The sequence below is a fragment of the Mastigoproctus giganteus genome, chromosome 9, assembly GCF_048544385.1.
Source record: "Mastigoproctus giganteus isolate SK-2022 chromosome 9, ASM4854438v1, whole genome shotgun sequence".
Classification (NCBI taxonomy): Eukaryota; Metazoa; Arthropoda; class Arachnida; order Uropygi; family Thelyphonidae; genus Mastigoproctus; species Mastigoproctus giganteus.
Window position 1 is genome coordinate 24570798 of NC_143583.1, and position 12962 is coordinate 24583759.

A 12962-nucleotide genomic window follows, 5' to 3' on the forward strand; every position below is an offset into this window, starting at 1 on the left:
GAAAAAATTCGGTAGCCAAAAGACAAACGAATATAGTAAAAAAAATTCAATAACCAAAAGACAAGTGAATATATAAATGTGAATAACTTGCTAAACTCTCAGGAACTGGGTTAGTCAGACGAATGCTGTATTTTTAGCCTACTTTCGGGGGAAAAAAATGCGTTTATGAAATCATGGTGTCTGCGTGTACTGTAAATCTCTGGCATAACTTTTGTGGTTACAGTCTGATACAAACTAAATTTACAGCATGTGGGAGGCAGTTCTGGAGTATTCTTATTTCAATCATCTTGAAACAAAATTAAAATAGATTTTGTGATTCATCGTGTTGAAATAGGAGGGAAATAGGCTTCGTTAATTTTACTTTAGAGCATTTTGTTCGGTGCCAATCGATAAGTGCCGTTACGATCTATAAATAAAAAGTGAAAAACAATTTAATTACAGTAATAAATAGTTAGCGAAACCCGTCAACAAGTTCAAATAGTCATTCTGGAAGTTCCATTTTTACTTCGGTAATTACTGATACGGATGATGTATTTTCACAATTGGAGAAGAAATATTAGTTTAAGAAAAAGAAAAAAAAAAAAAACCGGACAGAGAACCACTCAAAACCGCTGTGAAAGCAGCTTAGATAAAAGAAGAATTGAAGTGTTGTGTATAGGACTCAAAAGTGTATGATAACACCAATCTTAGCGGGCCTGTCGTTCAAAAACGGCCAAAATCTGAACTGGCTTTTCAGAACATAAATGGAACATACACTATATTGTTATATTTCTGCTCTATCAGCTGATGAATCTGTGCTAGGAAAATAGTAAGAAAGAAAAAAAAATAGATAAAACTTTCCCCAGGTGAGGTTTGAACTCACAACCTCGGCATAACTCACAAATACTGTCTTATAAGTACCGCGCGCTAACCAATTGCGCCACTGGGGATGTACAAGCCATCCACCTTTTGACTGAATCCCAATTATCAGTATATTCAACCACTGCCCTTCAAAAGAAGTACTTGTACATATGTCCGCTCTGATATTCCCTGTCAGAGACTTAGTAATTCGAATCTCTTGTTTTCTATTTTCTCTGGCTTAAAATGTCTCTGTCCCAATTTGTCCAATTCCTCAATCGTTCTCCCAATTTTGCCTCAATCGTTCTCCCAACTCCACCTATCAGTTGGAACTCTTTGACTTCCCTTCTTTTAAACTTCACTTTCTACAGTCAAACTTTCCTAACAGTGGGAAATTTCCCTTCATGATTTTAATTTTCATAACTCCAGCGCTGGCTTACGTTTTCTGGTTGGAACATTAATCTTAGTGGGCCTGGAATAGGCCATCCATAGCTTGAAGCGTTTCGAGATCCGAGGCTTTTGCAAAGACTGTTCATTTACCTACCAGAACACCAGACAATCGTAACCGCACAGCCAACACTATTAATCTTTTTCTCACGAACAACCCTTCCATAAACACGGTCGAAGTGCGTGGTCCTCTAGGCAACTCAGTTCACAAATTGGTGATCATCTCTTCTCTAATGGAGCGTTTCTCTTGTTGCCCTTCTCAGCCCCGTGTTGCTTGGAATTACAAGAATGCAAAATGCAATGATCTGCCAGATTGCTATTCTTCTTTTCCTTGGTTAAATTACAGTTTTAAATCTTCTGATGTCAATTTTTTGTGTGATCGTGTCAGTGAAATTATTCTTGTCTGGACGAAATCCCTTATTTCACATTCCACCTTAAAAGCACATCCTTTATTTAAACCTTAGTTTCCCAATAAATGGAGAAAGGCTGTTCAAGTTAAGAATGCTGCATATCGCAATTGACTTGCATCCAAATCTCCTGATTCATTTTTTGCCTTCATCAAATCTTGCAACAAAATAAGTCCCATAGCATTTATTTTGACAGGCTAAGAGTTGAAAACTTCCTTCTTGTCCAAACGTAGTCGAGCATTCCGGTCTCTTGCCAAAGATATTGTCCAAAACTTTTGCCCATCTCTACTCCCACCTATGTTAGACCCAGATGGCTTTGTCGCTGCCTCAGCTAATGATAAATTCGACCTACTACCATTTTACTTTTCTTCTAACTCTTATATTGATGATTTTGGTAAACCATCTCTTACCATTCCCAGCGCACTCTATTCAACGCCTCTTGTCGTGAAAGGGAATTTTGTACAATCTTGGTGCTAAGAAAGCTCTAGGTCCTAACGATATTTCTCCACTCGTTTTCAAAACTTATGCTCGTGAGCTTACTCCTGTTGTGTGTTTTTACACGTTCTTATTCCACTGGCGTTTTTCCCTTCTGCTTGGAAACTTGCTAGTTAGTTCCTAAAAAGAGTTAAAAATCCAATCCGATCCAATTATCGTCCCATAGCACTTATTTCTAGTCTTTCTAAAGTAATGGTGAAATCTATTTACTGGTCATTTTTAAACTCTCTGTAGAAACCTTCTACCTCATCAATGATTGCCAATATGGATTCCGTCAGTGTCGATTCACTGGTGATATTCTGGCTTCTATTACCCATCTATGGACAAGTTCGATGAATAGGTTTGGTGAAACTCAAGCAGTTGCTCTTGACATATCAAAGGCTTTTAATCGTATTTGGCATAAAGGTCTTCTAAATAAGCTTCCATCTTTTGGATTGTCAACTGTGTTTTGTAATTGGATATCCAGTTTTTTTTTTTAACTGCGTATGATGGCATACGGCTCTTTGTCTTCTACCTTCTCCGCTATTATTATATTAATGACTATCTTCCGTTAACTAGATATCCTATCCATAGGTTTGCTGATGATAGCTCATTGCATCCTACCTTCCAGTTTGAGAAACCTTGCACTGTGGAACAAAGATAACTTCAATAATTTCAATTCTTTTAAAATTCAGTTCTGAATTCTTCTGCTTCTCTGCTTTCTTATTTGACACTCAGATTTATAGAAAAGATTGACTTCTTATCTCTCTTGGCATAAGCACAACAAAAGTACTGCTTCTTTTGCATCTAAAAAACTAGATTTTCTCTTTCGCTCTCGAGTTATTTTTCTTCTAAACAGCTCCCCACTCTGTAGAAATCTCAAGTCCGCCCTACCCATGGAATAATATTCCCACATTTGGGCCGATGCCACCATAAACTCTCCCTGACTTCTACACTCCATTTAAAATAGGGCAATTCTGTTAATAGACTTTCTGTTCCTGCTGCATGCCTTTTCTATAGATACTTCCATGGACATTGTTCTTCTGTAATTCCCCTTGTCTCTTGGAAACCAGTCCGAATATGCACTGCAAACAGTTAGCATCCTTTTACTCTCCAATATCAAACTCACAGAACCAACTTTTCTTATTCCTCGTTTATTCCTTTACTCTCCGTTTTCTGGAACAACCTTCTACCTATGTATTTCCTGAAAATTACAATCTACAGAAATTTAAGTCTAATATCAGTAGAAATCTTTTTTCAGCTACTCAACCTTCAATCCACGCTCGTACTAAATACTATAGGTTCTAATACTTTTCGTGTTTGGGATATCCATAAAAAAAATTCCAGTTGAAAAGTATAGTAGATGGAAATGAGAAGCTTTGTGATATATTCCGACCACTTCATCGTGATTAAATCAATTAAATCAATCCTGGAGCATAGACATCTCATCATCTCACATCGTAGCTTTCGGACAACGTGCACTATTAATAGGGGTATCCCACAAGGGGGAGTCCTATCATCAACCCTATTTGCCGCAGTGCTAGAGCCCTTCCTGGCATCCCAAGCTGATTTCTAGTCATATGCTGATTACCTGAAATTTTACATTACATCATCTAACAAAAAGCAGGTTCTTGCCACTCTGCAGGCAAATAAATAAATCAAATAATAATAATAAATTTCCTGTTTATACTCCGGCACGACAACCAAGTCAGTAGAGTTTACAATAAATCGTCAATACAAATATTTATCGTATTTAGTAGTCACGAGCTTGAACCCCGGTCTACTCAAGGAACGCGTGCTATGCACTCCCGCTCCTGACCACTGGGCCACACCAAGCCTGATCCATCAACTTGAACAATTTCTGGCCTCGATTGGTTTACAGATTAACCAACCAAAATGTCTTTCACCTGAAAGAAGTCACACAATAATATCAACGTTACCATCAACAGATCACCCATTAAAAAAGTTAAAATGCACAAGGATCTGGGGTTAGTATGGGATGAGAGTCTGCCATCCCAGGCACACCTCCAGAACATGGAAACAAAAATGTATTCTGCTGTGTGGGCAATCCGCCAGGAACTAATGGGGATACACAATGCTGAATTGGTCAAGAAATACGTCCTTCGATGTCTCTACCCCATTCCTCTTTATGCAGCAACTATTTGGTCATCGGCCCCTACCACACACTTCAACAAGTTCCTCAGCCTGGAATACTGGCTCCTGAAATGGCTCGACTGGCAGACTGGCAACCAGTACACTATTTCTAGGGGCCCAACTCTACATCAATCTAGACGTCACACCATGGAAACAACGAATTGTTGCAGCTAACCTTCTTGCACTGGCCAGACTAATTATAGGACGACTTGACGCCCCTGATATCAGTGACCTAATAAAAACTCCCCGAATAGCCGGAAGAAGTCAAGTGGACACAAGGCTCCCGCCGAATATCAGTTTCAGCAACCTGAAAGGCCTGAGACGCCCATCTTCCCAGGACACCCGATTGATTTGATAAACAGTCCAACCATCGACCTCGATAAATTCTGCTAGCATCACACTTAGAGACGCCAGAAACTAATGGACATATGAATGTAATAATCACCCCCCCCCCTAGCTTACTGCTGTCTAGGGGGTGGCTCTAAAGCAGAGCAATAAACAAATATTAATAATAATAATTATTATTATTTTCATTGCTATTTCATCATTACAATAAGCAGAATGGTTTAAGAATTATCTCTTGAAGTAAGTATTAATCCCTATATAATCCCAAGATAATCTTAGAGATTATCTCTTATTTAATTAGAGATAATCTGTACTCATTAATCTCTATTCTGGCGCGACAGAGATGATTACTAACCTTCTAGCTACCACGAAATATATTTGGTGGTCGTCGTGGAACGGAGAAATTGTTGCTAAATGGTTCGAGTAGATGGGAAGGAACTTTTGGGGTTGTCTCCAATGAAGAATGGGAAACAAGAAAAACAAAACATATTGCTGAAATACTGAGTTGGAAAAGTTCAAAGATCTGTCAATTATGAATGAATTCGTGCACTAGAAAAAGTGGAACTTCATCCACGACTACGTGGGTAGATAGAAGTCAGAACTTATTGCAATGTAAAATGTCAAAAAAGAAATGCTTGTAGATATCTCTAACTTCATTCTACTAGCATCACAAAAAATTTTAAATGTTACATTTTAAATTTTTCTACAACCCATGTTTATCTTACATTTACAAAAACGCAAAGTGCATCTCGCTGGAATGACCATGCTGCATGACAACTTAAACCTACATAGAAGACGGCTCTTTTATGTAGGAGTATTTCGATTGCTCCTACATGAACATCAGAAAAAATAACAGTGAATTCACTAGAGTCTTATTCTCTAACTGTAAGAAATCATTTCATATCAGTCAAGACGTATTTGAGTATTTATCTGCAATGGTTATACGAAAGAGGTTAAGACATCAAACATTAGCATTATAGTATACTCAAAATGCATGAAACTGTGAATGAAGAAGACAAATAAGGAAGGTCGATTGCCTCGTGATTATAACATTTGGAATCTGAACTCGGAGTACAATGTGCCCACTTAAAGTTGTATTATCTCTTTCTCATAAGCTTCTGATATTCACAAGGCATACTGTTGTGCAATTTGCGTTGGTTTGAATGGGAAATGATTTATTATTATTGGTCTTCAACTGTTCGAGATATGTTGTTAAATCCAAGAACTTGAGTGGATTCAATTATATGGATAGAAATTATACTTCGTTCCTTGCTACCTTAAACAACTGGATGAAACTCGATATAAATGTTTAATATTTAAAAATGTTCTTATGAATAAAAATTCATAGAAATGTCGTTAATTACATCATTTTCGACACCTTGACATTCCTAGATTCACCATCTTCAACTTCTTTGCTTGGGATGAATTAGGATACTTCCATTGCGCTGATGGACTTTTGGATTTGGATTGAATGTAATGGACCCATGATTCATCGTTGAAGACAATCCTGATATTTTTCTCACAATGCTGGGGTTTTTAAATTATGTATTCACTGGTTATGACAGTAACCAATATCTTTTTGCGTAGCGGGATTCCAGAGTTTTGCCTTCTGTGCAACTTACTAACTCGCTTACTGATATCCCCTCGTATTATGCTAACAGAAGTTATCAATTAATCCACTAAAATAATTGGTGACTAAAATAAAGACCTGAGTTCGAATGCTGCCAATGACGGGAGGAATTTTTATTGTCCTTTTTAACAACGTTGGCTGAGTTAGTCGGTTTCAGGAGAGGCTAGCATTGTTTTTTCTCCAGGAAATTCAGTTTTTTTGTCCAGCAAACAGAAAATCAATCTCAGCACACATTTACACAAAATTTACCAACATTACATACAGAGCAATATGCTGATGCTCCTAAAAGCCTACAACAACAACAACTCTTAAGCAATTCCACTACCTTCCTGAGGTCTTCCTGAGCGGAAGGAGAACAAAAACAATTCTTCACGCATTTCGGTGCTTTATTTTATTTGTAGCAGACTATCCATTTTAGTGCATTTATGTAGTGTACGCTAAATTATGTGTATGGATATATTCTCGATAACGCCAGAAATATCGAATTGCGTACTTTGGTTTAATAATCACCAAGATCTCAGTTTCAGGTTATTTCAAATAACTAGTTGTTCACTTTAACCTCAGTCATCGTATCCAGAGAAATCTAAGCAACGGTGAACTTCAAAAAAGATTTAAGTTTAAAAGGTTTATTTACTCTGATATATTTCAGTTGATTGATGCCCAAGTGTCTGAAGATGAAGGTTTTCATCCTTGCCAAAATTTAAGCTCGTATAAAGAGAAATGTTTGAATAACCTTGAGTTGCTTAATATTATCGATGATTTAAAGACAACTATTAAGTGTAGTGTTAATTGATCGACAATTATAGTTAACCTTATGATGTCCACATTTTCTGCATCAAGTAGGAACTTGTGGAAAGTTCACAATTGGATAGACCAGATTTTGATAGATAAAATTCAGAACTTAAATTCTTGGACTAAAAGTTATTATCAGAAACTAAATGAATTGGACTAAAAGCTGAAATCCGGGATTCTATACACATCATTCCTCAGCTTTCTTTGTCCCAGGACCATTGGAATGTACCTGGTAATTAACATTTTTGCAGGGTATGTTCCATTCGTTATACTTGCTTCTCTTATGAAATAGGGGTGCTTCTCTCTCTTTTCCTTCATTAAATCCAATGAAATTTTTATATTTTACAAATACTACATATGCATAATTTTAAACGGACACTGAACTATTATACACTTCTGCTTTTAGTAGTTAGTGAAAAAACTGTCTGGGAATAAAAGCTTTGAAAGTCATAACATTTATTCCGAAATTTGTGAACTGTAATGTTTATGAATATGAGTTATCGTTGTTATTGGGTTTTAGGAGCATGTGCGACTAAGGAAATATTGCTCCGTATATATTGTCTGTAAATTCCGTGTGTTCTGAGAGCTATTTTCTATTTTCTGGAAGAAAAACCCGAGTTTCCGGGAGAAAAAACCATGCTACTCTCGCCTGAGACCGACTAACTAAGCCACCTTGTGAAAAAGGCCCATAAAATTTCCTTTCGTGATCGAGGGGACTCGAATTCAGATCTTTTCCACCATGTATGGGGAAGACGGCAATCCTAACAACGATGTATAATGATACATTACAACTACACTGAGTGATCAATGAATTATGACCACACCTATGAAAACTGAATGCGACCCGTTGACCACGTGAGATACGAGACTACGCAGTTAATCGACCTACGTAGCATAGATAAGATTTCAGTGGTTCAGTAGTAATAAAATTCCGAGCGTGATGGGTAAAAGGAAGGATTTATCGGACTTTGATAAAGGACAGATTGTGGGAGCTCGACGAGCTGGTGCCTCAGTTTCCCAAACGGCTGAACTGCTAGGGTGTTCGAGAGTCGTCGTTGTTAAAGTGTGCCAGGTCAAACAACGACCCGATCAAAATGGTCAAACAACGACTCGATGGCAAAACTGCAAAGATCAGCAAAAAGGTTGATGTTAGAGGTGAGCGCCGGGTCCGACGACTCGTACAGGCAAATAAGCGCAGCACTGTTGAGGAATTGACTACCAAATACAACATGGGCCAACCAGGAACAATATCTGGCATGACAATGCGTCGCACGCTCGGACGTATAGGCTATAACAGCAGACGACCCCTACAGCATCCTCTCCTAACCAAGGTTCATCGGCGCAAAAGACTCGCCTGATGCAAAGAGCATGTATGTTGGACGTTAGAAGAGTGGAAGAAGGTGTGCTGGTCGGATGAGTCACGTTATTTACTGTACACTGTGGATTTGGCTTCAACCTCACAGTGTACGGATTTGTCTTCAACAACATGAAGCTTCTTCATCCATCATGCATATTATCAAAAGTGCAGGCCGGTGGAGGCGGTTGTATGCTGTGGGGTATGTTTCACTGGCAGGAACTTGGACCCCTGGTGCACGTGGAAGAACGTATCACTGGTCTCAGCTATCGTAAACTGTTTGCTGACTGTGTACACCCCGCTATGTTACTCTTTTTCCCGAATGGCGCTGGTGTTTCCAAGATGACAATGCGCCAAACACTTGATGTGCAGGAATAGTTTGAGGAACACAGTTCTGACTTCCAGCATATCGATTGACCTCCGAAGTCCCCCTATATCAATCCCATAGAGCACTTGTGGGACACTATGGAAATCGCATATCAGGTGTCTGGATACACCAATCACATCCATACCTGCATTGATAGCTGCATTGGCCATACCTCCCGAACGCTTCCGACATCTTGTGGAATCAATGCCACGTCGGATAACTGCTGTACTTAGGGCAAAAGGAGATCCTACGAAGTATTAGGTAGGTGTCATAATTCAGTGATCACTCAGTGTACGTTACAATGATGCATGTGTAGAAGTACATTATACTCTGAATTTTTTCATAGCTTGAAGCGTTATAGCCCTTAATATTTATTAGTATTTTTAAAACTATAAGAGACACAAGGTAAGTAATTTACTGGTTAGCATGTCAAGCTATGACAAAAAATGTAAACTTTTATCAAGAGATAGTTATGTTCTAATGTCATGAAAAAAACTAAATTACGATTCAAATGGATCCAGTTAAATACGTGAAAATTATTCTAATTAATAACAGCCATCCGGTCATACCTGTGATTTAACTTCATAGTGAAGTACTTATAATACCAGTAGATGAATTTAGCAGTCCTACAGTCAATAAGGACCACTCCTGCGGTGCAACACTTTCTACATACTTCGTGGGAGAGAACTGGGAGTATAATAAACTTTAATAGACATCCCCACAATGCATCCCGATAATCTCTATAGTAGTTGCATTCTTGTGGAGGAGATCTGGGATGGGGTAAGAAGGAGAGGTCCTGCGCAGGGGAACTAACTGACTATTTTTTCTTTTAAGAACAAATTGGGAAAACATAAAAATACTATTTGTACGCTGATCTTGACTGCATTATCAGAAACACAGAAAGGTGAAATCCCTCATGCGTCTCAGATAGTGACCATAAAAGATACTTAAGCTGACTTTGATATTTGTTTAAGATCATAAACAAATGAAACCAGCACATTGAAATGGTATAAAAAAAACTATTGTATTCATTGAAATTTATTTAATGTCAATGCAATTCAATCTTCCTTTTCAAGTAAATGGGAGTAGAAATTGCGTTGTAATCATCATAAATGATAATGATACGCACTACCTTAAAAGTTTCCATGCCACTGTTATATGAGATTCAAATCTAGTGAGGTTTTTTCCAAACTTTGAGATCGATATTATTTTTTTCATTCACATCAGCTTGGGTTGAACATCATTATCGCCGATGAAAACGAAAGTCTGCTTTTTCCTATATGGTGTTTGCATATGACCTCACAGAAGATTCGAAGATTTTGCTCTTGAATTTGCTTTGAAATCATTAAGAGTTCCTCAATCGAACATATGGTGGTCAATATGTCTATCTACAGAAATTTCTGCTGACACCATGAGTTAATGAGTCCAGTTTCCCTTTCAAGAATATTTCTTGGGTGGTTCATTATTTTCTTAAACAATGACTTCAGTAAAAATTATTAATTTACATTCCTGCTCAGTCCAGAAAACTATTCTTTACTATAAAATAACACGTTCTTTCTGTCATTCTTATTGAGATAATATCTTCTGCAATTGTACGGCCTGCAACTTCTTCTGCAACTCTTCTGCAACTTCTCCAACTGTACGGCTCTCGTGTGTAACGCAATTGGTAGAATTACCGTCCTCCCCACACCGGGTGGAAAAGACTTGAGTTTGAATCCCGTCAATAACCGAGGAATTTTTATGGGTCCTTTTTCACAACTTGTCTAAGTTAGTCGGTCTTAGGCGAGGGTAGCATGATTTTTCCTCCGGGAAACTCGGGTATTTCGTCCAATAAACAGCAAACCGACCACGCAATTTACCGACATATTGTACAAGGTGTTTCAAAAATGATGGTCAATAATTTAAAGGTGAAAAGTACAAACTAAAATAAGAAAAAAAAGTCCCAGTGAACATCGGTCAGCAAATGAACCGTTTTCGAGATAATGCACATTTTCTGTTAAAATGTGCCACTGACTATGGGAGCACTAGTGTATCAAAAAGCTGTGAATCCTTTGCTAAGGGTGGTTTTATTAAACATTAGATAATATATTTTTAATTTTTGGTTTCAACACCACAGGATTTTACAGATGTTACTTGTTACAGGATGAGCTCAAAATGCTGCCCTTGCATCCATACACTGCTTTCTAGTCTTCTTTGCATTGAGTTGCGAATCCTCTTAGGCATTTCTGGGCAATTTCTGATTTGCTGAAAGGCTCCAAACCGACGCTGCAATTCCTCAACTGTGTTAATGTCAGAAGTGTACACCAAGCTTTTTTCATGACCCCAGATACAAAAATCCATGGGATTTAAGTACTCTTCGTTGCTGTAACATCTTTCCATAAAAGTGTTAGTATGCCTCCTATGTCTCAGAGCATTGAGAGAAGGGAAAGGGCGGGAATGAGCATAACCTCACCTAAACAAACAAGTCAGTGGTGGATCCCAACTCTGTACAGTTCACCTCGTCAATGGTGGATCCCAACTAGAAATGTGCAATATCTCGAAAATGATTCACTTTTAGTCTGTACAGTTCACCTTTAAATTATTGACCATCACTTTTGAAACACCCTGTATATGGCCTAAATTTCAGGGATGCCTCTAAACCTTACACAAACAAACCAGCTATCTGCACGTTGGGGAAAGCTGTCTGTACTAAAGTGAACTGAAATTACAGCGCTTATTAGTCCTTGTCCTGCTTATCCAAAAATGCATCAAGCGCTTCGGTATCCCTGCCAGATCATTTAAGCAACATAGATTATGACATTTTCTGAATGTTTAATGCAGAAAGAGATTGGTTGTTAGTATCATAAATATTCAAACCTATTATTAATACCATCATAATGAAATAAGCTACACGATTATCGCGTTCGATACTTCTACAAATATTAACTCAGTGGTGTAGACGTGCAAGTGTCGGTTAAGGGAAATATTTACATTCTCATTACTTAATCTTCCTGATTTGTTTAAATGCGACCTCATTTGCAACATTCTTGCACCGACATACTTAGGGATTTTCAAATAGTAGAGCGGTTCTGTGAAATCTTTCCATACACCAGCCTTTTAGTAATCTGGACTTGTAGGAAGGTTTACGCTACCTATTGCCCAACCAGTGGTTGACACTGTCCTCAAATTCAATGAATGTATTAACATAATATAGTGTCATTATAATGGTGACGAAAAAAGAGACTGAGAAAACATATTTTATGAAAATTCAGGAAATACGTAGTGACGGAAAAAAAGTTCGAAAATGTGCCCTAATTATTTGCAGGAAGCATGCAGAGAAGAAAACTTTTATTTGTGAACGAATACGAATATATTCTTTAATATGTCTTTAGGTCGCGTGACAATTTGTTTAATGATCCAAGTTCCTTAAACTGTTGAATAAATAAACTGGTCAAAGTCCCGGTCACTGATTGAAAATTTTAACAGGGTCTTTGGTAGCTCAGGTTTTTTTTTTTAATTGTTTTTGTCTGGTTTACAGCTTACCACGATAGGCTGTGAATTACAGTTATAGAATAATTTCATCTACTATACAACGCAACTATAATGGTACTCAAGAAGTTAAGGAATAATCTTAAAAACGAAAGTAAATCAAAAATCTCATATTTGTTTATGACAAATCGAATACAAAGCATTAGTAAGACAATCGTGTTAATGGTTCTTAAAAAGTAGCAACCTTTCACTTTCGATCTGAAATTTGAAAATAAGAGGAAGAGTTCGAAGTGTGACCATAAAGTTCGAGGACTGAATTGGTATCTTGAAGTTGCAGCGTCGTGGCGAGTTTCGACTTGTTCCAACATATTGTTGTTGAGTTTTAGGAGCGTCCACGACTAAGGCCACGTTGCTCTGTATATATATTATCTGTAAATTGCGTGTGTTCTGAGGTCAATTTTCTATTTGCTGGACGAAAAACCGAGTTTCCGGGAGAAAGAAACCGTTCCACCCTCCCTGAGACCGACTAACTCAGCGACATTGTGAAAAAGACCCATAAAAATTCCTCACGTTATCGACGGTAGTCGAACTTATATCTTTTCCACCCGGTGTGGGGAGAACGGCGATCCTACCAACTGTGCTACCCACGAGGGCTTCAACATATTCGATAACTCATCTAGACGTAAT

The 12962-nt window shown here is 37.9% G+C and overlaps 1 non-coding gene across 1 annotated transcript; it reads right to left on the reverse strand.

Annotated features, from left to right (window-relative positions):
* Positions 1–837: 837 nt before the first annotated feature.
* On the reverse strand, positions 838–929 carry TRNAI-UAU (transfer RNA isoleucine (anticodon UAU)). Its single transcript is given in 2 exon segments — positions 838–873; positions 892–929. It is a non-coding gene; the product is annotated as a tRNA-Ile (tRNA).
* Positions 930–12962: the final 12033 nt, after the last annotated feature.